Raw genomic sequence first — 14,058 nt, 5'->3', positions numbered from 1 at the left:
GCTAATCCGGGTGAGTGTTTGAAGCTGTGCGCTGCTTTACCTGCTATCTGATCGCTCCATATGTCTTTTTTACTGCAATGAGCCTCGATGTAGTCAAACTCCGTCAAGTATGGCTTTGTTTTTATGCCATATTAGATTCGTAGTTGTGATGCATTTTGACGCGCTTCACCCCATGTGCTTCAATTTTCGGTAACACTTTATTTGAAGGGGGTTGAATAAGACTGACATGACACTGTCATAAACATGACATAACACCTGTCATGAACATGAATAAGCCTTCATGAATATTTATGACTGTTGTCATAAAGCGTCATTCAGTAAATTATGACACTTTTAATACAAAGTTGACATTATTCAAAATGTCTTTGTTATGACAACTTGACATTAACCAAGAAATCATTACTGATATAAATTTGTTATAAAAGTATTACTGATTATACTTTAAAAATTAGGTAACTTTATGTTATTAAAGGTAAAGTTTAAACGTTAATGATTTCTTGGTTAATGTCAAGTTGTCATAAAAAAGACATTTTGAATAATGTCAGCTTTGTATTAAAAGTGTCATAATTTACCGAATGACGCTTTATGACTACAGTCATAAATATTCATGAAGGCTTATTCATGTTCATGACAGGTGTTATGTCATGTTTATGACAGTGTTATGACAGTTGTATTCAACCCCCTTCAAATAAAGTGTTACCAAATACTCTGATGTCACAGATGTGTCTCATCTTCAAGATAAAATAAACTACTACTAGGCATGCTGTATTTAAGATAAATAATTATATCCTTTTGAAAATATAAGTATATCTATAAAATACATTAAGGTAGATAAAATTTTAATTTAATATTAACACATTACTAAATTATAATTACATTTTGCATGGAACAGTAGCACCTGCATACATCTGGCCAATCATCAGGAAGTATGGAGGCATTTCACAGAGTCTGGTGTCCTTCCTTCCTACCTTCATTCTTTCCTTCCTTTCTCTCTTCCTTCCTTCATTCTTTAGTTAGTTTGTTAGTTCCCCTGTTCTATCCTTTCTTCTTTCGTTCCTTCATTCCTTTCTTCTATACTTTGGTCTCTCTTCCTTCCTTCCTTCCATCCTTCCTTTCTTCCCTCTTTCATTCTTCTGTTTCTCCCTTCCTTTGTTGAGTCCTTCCTTCCATTGTTTAGCTTTTAAAGGTAAAAACTGTATTTAAATCTTTAGACTCACCAGAGAAATATCTGCTGTGAATTAGTATGAAACTCTTATATTTAAATGTTAGGAATGGGCCAGATTTATGTCTGGAAAAGTGTGGAATTTGGACACAAGAAACGTGCTGGAAATTTAACGAGACAAACATCACACTCAGTGTCAGCCTATCACAGTCTTTATGTCTTATAAAGTTTAGCACAAACATGAAATCATAAAAGTCAGCCCGATGCTAACCATGTGTGTGCTTCCCTCTTCTGACAGCACACAGCAAGCAGCATTGTGTTCCTCTCACACCTACTTTAATAGCCCGGCTTTGTTTGGCAGTCGTATGCCATACGGCATACAGACCTCTGCAAGTGTTCACAATGCCATTAATAGTCCTGACAACAGCTTAATGAGCCTCTGCCATCTGTTTGTGAAGGCTTCAGGGTGGAGGGGGAAAAAAAGGAACAAGAAAATCAGACTCAGTAGCGATTTCCAGTCGTGTGAGTGCCTCTGATTTCCACTTGAACAGATCCAAACACATGAGGACATTTTAAGTGTAGTGACTTATGTAGCGTCATCCAGCCTGAGTCAGTGACTGAGGCTGGGCTGTCTGCCCAGCATCAACAGCCTCTAAATCACGGGCTTCAGCCATCAGACCACACAACCTCGCTTTTAGCTTCTTCGCCCCTCCTTCGCTCTGTACCACCCTGGAGTGTCCTTAGGCCTTGTTTGGCTGAAGTATACACATGGCATAAGTAAGAAAAGCCACCCAGGGCTCCCTAATGTGGTGGCACGAGACACATACAAAGTTGCAGAAGACAGTGACACTAATGTGTTGCCTGGTTAATGCCGCCGTGGTGTCTTTAATTACGCCACGCAGGAAATTGGATTGCCTGGATTTGACGCTGCAATGCAGCAACTTCTTAGAACATTCCTGTTTCATTTTCAGCTGGACATGGAACAAAAAACTGTGTTCATATGTGAGGATTTTTAATCCAAAAAGTATTTATACTACTTGAACTGCTTCACTTACATTTCTAGAACTGCACTGCTTATGGTGACAAAGACTTGGAGCAACTCTTTTACTTTCATTCTGATTTGTTCTTTTTGTGGAGTTTTTGGACGTTGTGCTGCTGCAAGAGGGTCTCCTTTTATTTTTTCACTTTTTGACAGTTGCTATGATGTGAAACTTTGGCAACAAGGTGCTTTTCTTAAAACTAGGAGCAGCAGATTAGCATCTCCAAAGCTCAAATTATACCTGAACTACGACCCCAAATCCCAGGGGAGTTGAGAGGGAGGCTTCATGGATGCAGAGAAGAGAGAAAACCGTCTCTCCTATCGATCATAACGGTCAGGAATGGTATCCCCATCTCCAAGATCTTTCCACCCGGCTTTCTAACAATATGGCTAGGCTGACATGTAAAGAGGAGCAGCAAAAGCAAATGAGATGGATTAGCAGTGTTTACCAACAACTGATTTTGTCATCCAGGACATCTCACTAGCATGTTTGCATCAATATATATTTTTTCATGTGCATTTTGATGTACCATATTAGAAAGTTAGATGGAAATGGGAAAATTCGAAGAAAAAAAAGAAGAAAAAAAAAAAAACATCCTAAATTTCGCAAAAAGGTTTTTATGCTCACTTTGAATTTTTTATAAGAGAGTTAATTTGTAAAAGGGGAAATGGAAACACATTTACCAAATTAGTTCTGACATAGTGAACTTAACTGGTGGGTCTGTGCACCACAAATTTCAAAGTCAAACTCTCCAAACAATTTTTTTAAAAATTGCTCAAAATTTGCTTCACAATTGAATGGAAATGTAGAATATCGTCTCCGCTGTCCGGACATCGAGGCATTAGAATGTCATGACAGTCATACAGCAACAGTCTACAGTCAGAGGTTTCTCTAGAGTTGTTGGAAGACAGACTGCTACCACAAGTTGCTCCTGCTCACAGCATCGCCATCCTCAATTTCTCTTTGAAGATGCTTGGATATGAGTAATGACAACATTTAATTTTCCTTTAAGATTTATGCAGTACTTTTATAGTTGAATTGAATTTAAAGTTACAACAACAAAGTATTTTTATATATAATTTATTAGCATTTTATGTGATAGATCAACACTAGAAAGAGCTTTACTGTGAAGGGACAGGAAAATGAAATGAATGACTATTTTAGCCTTTTTTGTACAATATTAGAAATGCATTATAACACACAAATATACAAATGATTCAATTACTTTCTTAGGGAATGAAAATTTTATTGCCTAAAATGCAATAACGGAGCATTCCTTAAGTAAACGCCTGATCATTTGTAGCAAAGGATGCATCTGTAGCTAACACAATATTTCCGACATCAACATGTGAAAAGCTCAGTCCTTTCTGCTTGACTTAACATCAAGCAGATGTTAAGTCAAGCAACAAATATGATGAGTGTTTGTTGCATTAGCTGATTAATAATTGTATAGCAATAGGTGCTTTTAAAGTATTTAAACAAACTAAAGCTGCCACTTAAGGAGCTCTGGGTAGAACATATGTGCAAGCAAAGGTTTATTTTTTTTTATCTTAAATGCAAGAACTAAATTAGTTAACCATTATTTCAATAATCAGTTCATCACAATTAATCCGTTCAATTGTTCTAAATATATAATGCTGGTAGAAACACTTTAAAAAGATTTGACTTTGTAACTGCAGACAAAAGTGACTCTAAAAAGTAAAAACAATAAGGAATGTGTGCAAATACACTCCAGATTTGGAAACCTATGTATATTCTTTCTTAAGCATCTCAATCAGGCACTTTAAATCAGAAGATTGCCAAAAAATATATTGTAGCTTGGGATGTGAATACTTTTGCGAGGCACTGTATTTCCCATCATAAAATCCCATATGAAATAGACTGCAACTTTAACAAATATCCTCTGGCTGAGTTAAATTTTACAAACTTGTTGACCTAAAATAGTTCCCCAGAAATGAAAAACTGATTTACTTTAAGACAGTACCAGTGTTTTTACATTTTCTGTTGGGCGCAAAGTGGAGCAAGCTTATCTGTGCTTGAACAATATCTGCAGACTGATTGTCATATGAGGAGATTCTTCCCTGCATTCCTTGCCAACAGCAGACACGAGCCAAATCTAAGACATGCATCTGTTCTGCAGCGGTGAAACACAGAGCCAGGAAATATGTTGGACATCGTCTTAGTTTGTACGACAAGGGACGGATATTGAAATGCCTTCAACAGAAGGAGGGACATCTGGTCATCTTTGTGCATCTAAAACCTTTAACTTCACTTTAATAATGGTATTTTGCATTCATAAAGTAGAAAACACAATTCATCTCTGTTTCAAAGTCTTTGTTCTCGCCTTACTCATACAATAAAGAATCCTTCAAAGGAAAATAAGGAGGTGATATGCATGTTTCTGTTTCGTGGTCGCTTGTCTGTAAAAGATTTGATCAGGATGAAAAAGATTTAAAAGATTTTAGGCGCAGTGCATGTACGTGCAAATTGCAGATTAATTACAGATAAGAGTCACTGTGCTGAAAACGGTTTGGTGGGATGGAGGTGGGCGGCTGGTGGTAAATGTTTGGTGTGGGCAGCAGTGATGGTGGTCCCTCTCTCTCTCCTCCTTCCCTCCCTTTGCTCCCTTCTTCCCAGTGTCCTGTTGTCCTCAACCCATCTGTTCCTGCTTGGCCTCCCAGGCTTTCCATCAGGTAGGCCTCAGTAACTGAATGCTACTTTAACTTATGGCATCTGAATATGTCTGGTTGAGGAATCTGTGTCCACCTGAATGTGGTTTTGCAACATTTTGTCTGTAATTGATGGTAAACACTCCTCTTGAGCTATAAGTGTGGTGAACTGATTGCATGTAATCAGATATAAACCTAAAATGATAAAATGGATGCAATTTTTTTCCTTCTGTTGGAGAAATTTTTAATTTCATTTCTTTAATCATTCTCACCTGACTTTTACTGTGTCTATAAAAAGCATTCAGGATCAACAAAATGCTTCTTTTTTGTTTCATGAATTACAAAACAACCTTTAGTGTCAAATTGAAATCTGATTTCTACAGAATTAAACCGAATTAAAAATATTTCACATTAAATAAGTGATTGCATGATTATTCTCCCCCTTCAAGTCAGTATTTAATAGATGCACATCTGGACGCTGCAGTTTTCCTCCATTCTTCCTGCTAAGCTTTTCTATCTCTATCAGGATAATGACGTCTGGGCTTTGACTAGGTTACTCCAGGACATCCACCTTATTGTCTTCAGACTATTTCTGTGTAGCTTCAGCTGAATATTTTGGGATCTCTGTCTCAGCAGCTCTGCAGAAATCTTTATCTTTCAGCTTGTTGAGATTTTTTTTTTTTTAAGTAAGCTTGGATTCTTCCAATAGATGACGAAGAGATTAAACTCTCCACAACAGACTTATATATTCAGCATCTTGCCGCAAACACTGAAGAAGCTCCCTCAACAAGTCCAGTGGATATGCCATCAAAGTTCTCCAGCTGTTTTGAGCCTGTAAAAAACATCCACCTCTGCTTAAGGGTGGCTGATTATTACTAGAATAGAAGTGTGCAGGGACAGCAACAACAAAAACGATCACCACACCACACTCAGACCTTTGTCACTGTGGGAAACTGCACTGCAGCTGGTGTAGCATAGAGAAGGACAAACATAGAGACATAGAGAAGGACAAACAGCTCCAAATTGTGCCCATCCTTGACCACAATGGAAAAGGAGGACATTTTCTTTAAATTGCAGCTTTATGGTATATAATACACGTATTTGTATTTTGCATTCTCTGTGCATAATTCCTTCTGATTACACTGCAAAAACAAAATTCTCACCAAGTATTTTCTGTTTGGTTGCTAATGCAAATATGTTAGTACCCTTGAAATAAGACGAAACTAACGATAAGTACCTTTCCATTGGATCCCATACTTTTTTAAAATCAATATTAAGAAATTATTGACTTACAAGTTCCTATATCTTGCTGAAAAGTTGTTTGTAAGTTAGTTTTGTGTTATTTCAAGTGTACTAAGATATTTGTACTAGAAACTAAACAAGAAATACTTCTAAAGATTTTGTGTTTTTGCAATGTGAGGAAGTGTTTAGGCAAGAGTGAATGGCTAAACATTCACTCGATTAAAGGAGATTAAAGGATTTCTCAAACATGCATCCGAGAATCAAAGCAACACTCCAGGTATGTTTTTGATGAGGGAGTAACATTATAACATGATATAAAGGTCAAAAAGAGTCAATTTTACATAATACCTCTCCTTTAAATGTTTCAAATGATAAAACTAACTGCTCTAACTCTAAGCATTCTGAAGCTGATATCATCAGATGAGTAAGAGATTAAAAATTGATAAATAGATTACATGGTAAAAATTTATTGTTATAAGTTAAATAATCTGCCAGTGGTACTATAATTTTTGTTTCTACAATCAATTAAAGAATGCTGCTATGTCATGCTGAAAAGTTTCTTGTAAGTTTGTTTTGTCTTATTTCAAGAGTATTAAGATATTTGCACTAACAAAACATAGTTGGTAGGATTTTGTGTTTTTGCAGCGTTAATCATCAAGCTGTCATCAACAAGCAAAAGGTTTTTCAGTGCTGAGAAAACTTCCAAACACAAGGCTGAAACCGATGGGAAATTGCAGAAACGTTGAGACAAGATAATGGAAGCAACCTTGTGCAGTGATAATTTAACTGCAGACATGCTGGTGGCAGCCATGTTCTAACAGTGTGATGAGAAGTTCTGGTGCTGGATAATGACGCTGTTCGACAGAGAGAGGTCTACCCGAGTGTGGTTGATCCCCAGGTGGGTCTAGACGGTGAGGTTGTTGTCGAACGGCAGCTCTGCTGAGGAGCATGGTGAGGGAACAGGACAACATCTGGGGGAAGAAGAAAATAGCAGGGACCTAATTGCTGATTACCAAGAATTCAGCAGCATGACCACCTTCAGACTGCAGGGGGTCCTTCAGTGTTGTCATTATCCAGCCACTTCCTAATGGGCTGTATAAGTGGCGGAGAGCTTAGGGAGGCCTTCATCCTGTGTGAAGGTGGTCTTAACTTACACTACCAAAAAGATCACCCTCTCTAGTACATCATTGGACCACCTTCAGCTTTAATTATACCACACATTTGCTCTGGCATTATTTCGATAAGCTTCTGCAACGTCACAACATTTATTTCCAGCCATTGATTTTTCATCAACATCTTGCACTGATGATGGGACATTCGGACCACTGAGCAAAACCTGCTTCAGAAAATCACAAAGATTTCCAACCGGGCTAAGGCCTGAACTCTGCGGAGGCCGATCCATGAGAAAATAATGTCTCATCCTCCCTGAACCGCTAATTCACAGTTTCATTTTGGAAAATCCTCGTGTCTATGCTTAGAGTAAGAGCAGCTAATTTAAACCACTGGCGGGACACAAACTACATTGAATTAAAAAATGCTAAAATGTGCTTATTGTGATTTTTTTTTAGGTTTAATCTGCTCAACAAAAGCAGTGTTGTTATGAACTCTGTTTATTATCAAATATCCAAGGGCTTCTGACTGTTGCCTTATTAAAGGAGAAACAGACAACTTACAATTTTGGGTGATCAGTTGTTTTCTATTTTGTTGACCAAATTAAAGTTAAATTATTTCAAGGGCCACAAACGGCCCCTGAGTCACACTTTAGTCACCCCCAGTGCAAATAATACAAATATATTTTGGAATAGATGACTAACTTATAACATAAAGTAAGAAATCGATGCAAGAATTTAATCAGCATGTCAGTTTGTAAAGGTTTGCTGGGTAAATATAGAAAAATATTGATGTAATTTTGCAAATGTAGTTTTCATATTAAAAATAAATGCTTCGGTAAATTTAATTGGGCATTAGGAACAAAATGTATTTGGTTTTGTTTGGAAAATCCACATTCTCCACTTCTTTTTTTAACTTGATGTGAACCATAAAAGACAGAGCAGCCTTTCTCAAAAACTAAATCTGTTTGGGAACGTATTGCGGTTGCTTGTTCCCCAGAAACATTTTGAGTCCTCGTTTCAGAATAGCAATTTCTCAACAGTTTCTTTTTATTAATTCTTTTCAAATCTGAAGTGAAAACTTCCCCTTTGACGTGGGTCTGATTGCCAGGCATTAGTCATTTTTACAATGTGTTTTCCTATTTTTTGCTCTAATCCCACTCACTTTATCCAAGATTGCATGAAAACACAGTCCAGTTCTTGGAGCATATTTTCCTTTTATATTCCCAAGTATAACTTAAACAGATCTCTGCTTTGCGATTATGGTCCATACAAGCCATGAGACATATTTAGTGGTACCTTTGAAGCAATGTGCAGAAAACTGTAAAATGCCAGATTTGCCACCTCTTTTATTAGCCTCCTTTGCCCTAAGCTCAGTGTGTCATTATTACCGTGTTTCATTTTTTATGTCCAGGTGCGTTTCTGCTATGCTGCTGAGTTTGTTCTTTATGTATCACTCACCACTTTAATAGCTACAAAGTCTCAGAATTGGTCATGGCTGCCAGCATTTTTGATGTGTGCTGCCTCCTCACGGTCTTCAGGTTGTTTTCATTAATGGCAGGCAGAGCCTGGTGTCAGAAGGTGGTCTCCACGCTGGACTTGTTTCTAACAATGCTGGACTCAGTCATCACCAAAAATAAAATAATATAAAAAGAAAGCAGGAAGAAGGAGAATATTAAAGTCACCACACAGCTAATAATGGGATTAAATGAAAAAATGTGGTAGTTGAGTCAATGTGTAGTTGCTTTAGCCCAAAACCTCTGCAGCAATGTCCCAGCCAACCGTCCACTGGCCATTTATCCATCCATCCATTAATCCAACCATCCATCCATACAATGGGGGCCAGTGATTATGATGTTTAGTACAGTAAACTAAGTACAGTGTAAAATATGAAACCAAACCAAACCTAAAGACATTAGTAAAAGATAAATAGTGTCAATTTGACTAAAGTCAAAGAGATGAAGAAAAAAAACTGTTTCAGCAATCAATGCAATATAAATCAACTCTTGAACTTTCTGTGTGGCTCTTTACGGCGATGATGAGGTTCATTTGGCTCTTAATGGTGAACTGGTTTGCCACCCCTAATATGGCACATTTTAGCAACAAGGCAACGAGTGCTATACGCCATAAAAATACAGAAACCAATTGTGGAACAAAGGCCATCAACAAAATCATCAAGTAAATGTACATCAAATATTGTTGATTAATGTTCCATTAACTAGGAATCAAAGGCAACTCTAAACAGGTGAATTTTAGACAGGAACTCAATGTTTCCACTGTTGTTTTCTAGAGGTTTCTTCCAGATTACAGGAGCATAAAATCTTAATGCTGCTTCTCCATGTTTGGTTCTGTTTCTAGTTGATTAGAACTAGAAGACCTGAGAGATCTGGAAGGTTGATACAAAACGGCAGATCTTTAATGTATTTTGGTGCTAAGCCATTCAGTGATTCATAAACTACCAGAAGTATTTTAAAGTCTAGTCTGAGCTACAGAGAGTCAGTGTAAGAACTTAAGAACTGGGGTGATGTGCTCTATTATCCTAGTTTTAGTGAGAATGCAAGCAGCAGTGTTCTGGGTTTGACTTTTTAGGCAGAACTACAAAAACACTGTTGAGGTAATAAATGCAACTAAAGATAACGTTTCTCAAGATTATGCTGTGACTTTCTCCTTTTAATCATGGAAATGTTGTTCAGGGGATAAAGGCCGTCTTTGTAATTATGTTTATGTGTCTCTGAAGTTTCCTTTCTATAAGGACAGACAACTACTGCAAACATCCATGTTTTTGATTCTTAATCCCAGCAATATTATTCAGAATAATAGAACAAAGCTAATAACCCAATAACTGAGGTGAGTTTTTTACACAGAGAGTGCTTGACTTATAAACGAGGAAATCTCAGCTTTTTGTTAATATTTATAACAACCCAGTGAAGCAAAGAGCACCTTGAAGCACGAGTGGGGTTGAGCACTCACGTCTCATCCTCAGACTTCTCTCAACAAGGTTCATCTCCCGCTAATGGGGTCACTACTGTCTGGCACTGTATACCCTTTCCCATTCGTCAAACCCTCCATCACAGACAGACAGACAGACAGACAGACAGACAGACAGACAGACTCACAGATGTCTTCCATGCATCCATGCATGCACACAGACCAGTCTGCACAAGAAAACAAAATACGCAAACTGTTGCAGCGCTGTTACCGCCGAGCACTCAAAAACATAAACACTGGTTCATTATCAAGCCCTCCCTCATGTCCTCAAAGCCAATTAAAGCAGACAGCAAATTAACACAAGTTAGTGACCATAAAGACAGGCTGGATGTTTGGGCTTTCTTGTGGGAAAAATCATTTTGTAAATAATTGGGGGTTAAGGGATAAACGGGGACAGTTTAAACTAGGAGTTTATCTTCGGCTAATTGCAGAGATACGGAGCAGAGCTTTATGGGTGAAGTCGCCATGATGCTCCGTTCCAGATGTTGAGAGCAGCAACGGACCACCAAGGAGCGTTTCAAGATGAATGCATGAGCCGAGAAGGATGAGAGCTTTGATAAAACAGAAACACGTTTTCACTGGCAGAGATGCATCCAACCATGCATCCAACCAATGGACTGACTGGCCAATCAATCAATCATCCATCCATCCATCCATCCATCCATCCATCCATCCATCCATCCATCCATCCATCCATCCATCCATCCATCCATCCATCCATCAATTCAACCATACGTCCAACCAATGGACCGACTGACCATCCATCCATCCATCCATCCATCCATCCATCCATCCATCCATCCATCCATCCATCCATCCATCCATCCATCCTGATTTTTCCCTGACAGCACAGCTGATGCTGTGTTTCATGTTCATATTTATGTAGTTATTAAAGTTTCTGGCATCTCAAATCTCTTTGGACTTTGGAAAAGGTTTAGCATAATTATAAACAGCGGCGTTGTTACACGAATTGCGGTCGTCATGAGCAGGTGTTTAACGTCAGCGTTCGCAGATGTTGAATTTGTGGTAACATGCTGTAAATTGCTGTCTGTCCCCCCAGCCCCCAATTGCCAGAGAAATATGAGGGAGTAAATTGGATTTCTTGCCAACATCAAGCCATAACTGCAATCTGACACAATGTCTTTGATTAGTAAGGCTGTTATGATTTTACAGGCCAGTACGTAGAAACCATACAGCATGTTTTACATTACGATGCTAAATGAACCGAGCCCTTATGTTCTTGCGGTGCATTCAGGCCACCAAAGAGCTGTGTGAATTCTGATATTCACGAGCTCGACAGTGCCAGGAAGATAAACCAGCGAGGAAATTAGAGGACATTTTAATCATAAATCATTTATGCTGCAGTGTACAACAGTCAGATGGATTTCAACACTTCTCCTTGGGAAAGTGGATTTTTTTCCACCAATCTTTCACAACCTGTGACTTACAGGCTGTTTCAAAGAAAATGAGACTGCCAAACATCACTATAAACTCCACCAATATTTGTACGGTCATGTGGTGAGTGCTGTGCCCTTAGATTACATAAGTGATGCTAAAATACTCGTGTTTTGCAATCAGATATTCAAAGACCGAGGTTTTGCTCATAAATACATTAAAGGATAGATTCATCTTGTTCTTCTTTTCTGCATTTAAATTATGTAATAAATTGTGATAAAATTGTTTCTTATTTGCAACAAAAAAAGTCCAAATCAACTTAAACTGCAACTGTAACTTTTCTTTATTATCTAAGGCCTTATCACTACCCAGGATATCTGATGTTCTTATTTCTACAGTACCAGGTTCTTCAGTGATGAAAGATCAGTTACAGGCTTTGGTTCAATGGTTTCTTTATTTGTGTATGAAAGCTCTAAAAGTGGCTAACGTGAATACCAAAACCTTAGAAATAGCTAAACTACATATTGATGACTTTGGTTCTCTATACTGAGATATTTTAAGTTCAACTTCAAGTTGTCAGATAGTTTCAGTTTTGGAGTTTTTTGATTCAGTTGTTCAGGCAGTAATCAGATCTGGTCATGTCTGTAGAACTTGAACCAAAAAATGTGCTTGGACAGCAATAAATAGGAAAATTATGGATTTACAAAAGTTTGGAAAGTTTTCCATCCTTTATAAAATGATTGAATATTTCAAAGCTGTTTTTTTTTTTTGGGTTGACTCGTTAGATATTAACGTTTATTTAATGATGTGAAAAGTAATTTTACACTGAAATATTAACTGACAGGGAGTTTTCCTGACTGGTCGTTTTCATAAATATGTTTCTCCACTCCTGGTCTGTTGGACCTTTTTCAGCTTTTCCATTCTGGATTTGTTTTTGTTTAGCGATTAATCACTTTAATAAAGACTTAAATATGTCACTTCTTAGAGTAACACAGCAACTGTAGTTTTGATTAATGCAAAACTAAGGTAAACACTTGTGTTTATTGAAAATGACAGCAAATCCAGTACAGTAATGTCTAAGACATTATTTGTGGATTTCACTGACAGATTCATTGGTTTAAGATCATATTTTACAAATGTTTGCACCAACCGGACAACTTCGCCAGCAGTCAAACAGAGACCAGCCATGTGTTCATAACTTAGAAATCCATTGCTTTCGTAAATTCAAATGACGAAATTGGTTTCCATAATAGAATACACAAATGAACTCTTTTATTATACTGGATAGCACAATGTTATATTTGTAGTAAGTGTAATGTAATTTTTCACAACTTTTGTTTGTTTATCTCTCCTGGCAATAAGATATGCACGGTTTATTAGAATTTATATATCAGAGCAAGTAAAAATATTTTGTTTAAACTATCCTCCAAAGTAAAACAACCCTCTGTGTGACATAAAAGTAGACCTTTGCTGGTTCAGGTTTTAGAAGGGAAATAGCGACAACCTGCTGCTGATCAGAAGCACCTGATTAAATCATCATCAGTGTGAGCATGTCAGGAGCTGCGTTTTCATTACAAATGAGCTCAAAACTTTGTCAATTTTGCAATTATGTTGTTTCCATTAAATAAAAAACAATTAAAATCACACTTGAATAAGTTTGTTCACACAATAAGTCATTAAAAAACATACCATGATCGTCCAACTACTCCCAGATATGTCTGTGGTTTGTGCAAGTGGCAACATCCGGTTGATGATCATGTGACTTGCGCCATGCGAAAAAAAGTTTTCGTTGCAGCCATGCAAAATAAACACATTTCGATATGGTCAAAAAAAGACTACCTCATCTCAGCACCAAAACTTTTTAACGAAAAACAAGATTTTTTTTTTTGTTTCCATTGCATGTTCCCATTAAGCAAGTTTATTTCAAATGTCAGATTGTGCAGTTATATGGACATTGGAAAAGCAGCTTATGAAAACAATATTTGCAGAGTACAGGTGTGATTTATTACAATGCCAGGACAGAAAGGCACTGTAACTGTCACCTCTCCCAACAAACTCAGTATCTTATTTCTGTTGGTATTTGCACAGTTTTATTGTCACTTATTGAAATTCACAAGTATACATGCACAATTTGTAATTTCTTTTAATTAACTTACTTAATTGTATATTCCTTTGGATTGGAGGATCTATTTTGAATAACTGCACAGTATTGTGTAATGTAAATTTGTAATAATGTACAGTATGTTCTTGATTCTGTCTTTACTTTTTGTTTTGTTTTCATCTACATAATTTAACTACATGATTGATTCTGTTGCACCGGAATATCTCCACTCTGGAACAATGGAGGGCATTTCTATTCTATTCTATTCTATTCTATTCTATTCTATTCTATTCTATTCTATTCTATTCTATTCTATTCTATTCTATTCATTGCTCTTCCTTGGGTTTTTAGG

The 14,058-nt window shown here is 37.2% G+C and overlaps 1 long non-coding RNA gene across 1 annotated transcript; it reads left to right on the top strand.

The window, feature by feature from the left end:
- The first annotated feature begins 85 nt into the window (after positions 1-85).
- Positions 86-8,310, top strand: LOC106936882 (uncharacterized). Its single transcript, XR_001422249.1, has 4 exons — positions 86-189; positions 4,900-4,905; positions 7,022-7,024; positions 8,298-8,310. It is a non-coding gene; the product is annotated as an uncharacterized LOC106936882 (long non-coding RNA).
- The last annotated feature ends 5,748 nt before the right edge of the window (positions 8,311-14,058 follow it).

Source organism: Poecilia latipinna, unplaced genomic scaffold (genome assembly GCF_001443285.1).
Source record: "Poecilia latipinna isolate Pla-1442-1.1 unplaced genomic scaffold, P_latipinna-1.0 Scaffold78, whole genome shotgun sequence".
NCBI classification, from domain to species: domain Eukaryota; kingdom Metazoa; phylum Chordata; class Actinopteri; order Cyprinodontiformes; family Poeciliidae; genus Poecilia; species Poecilia latipinna.
This window is presented reverse-complemented; position numbering and strand designations above follow the sequence as displayed.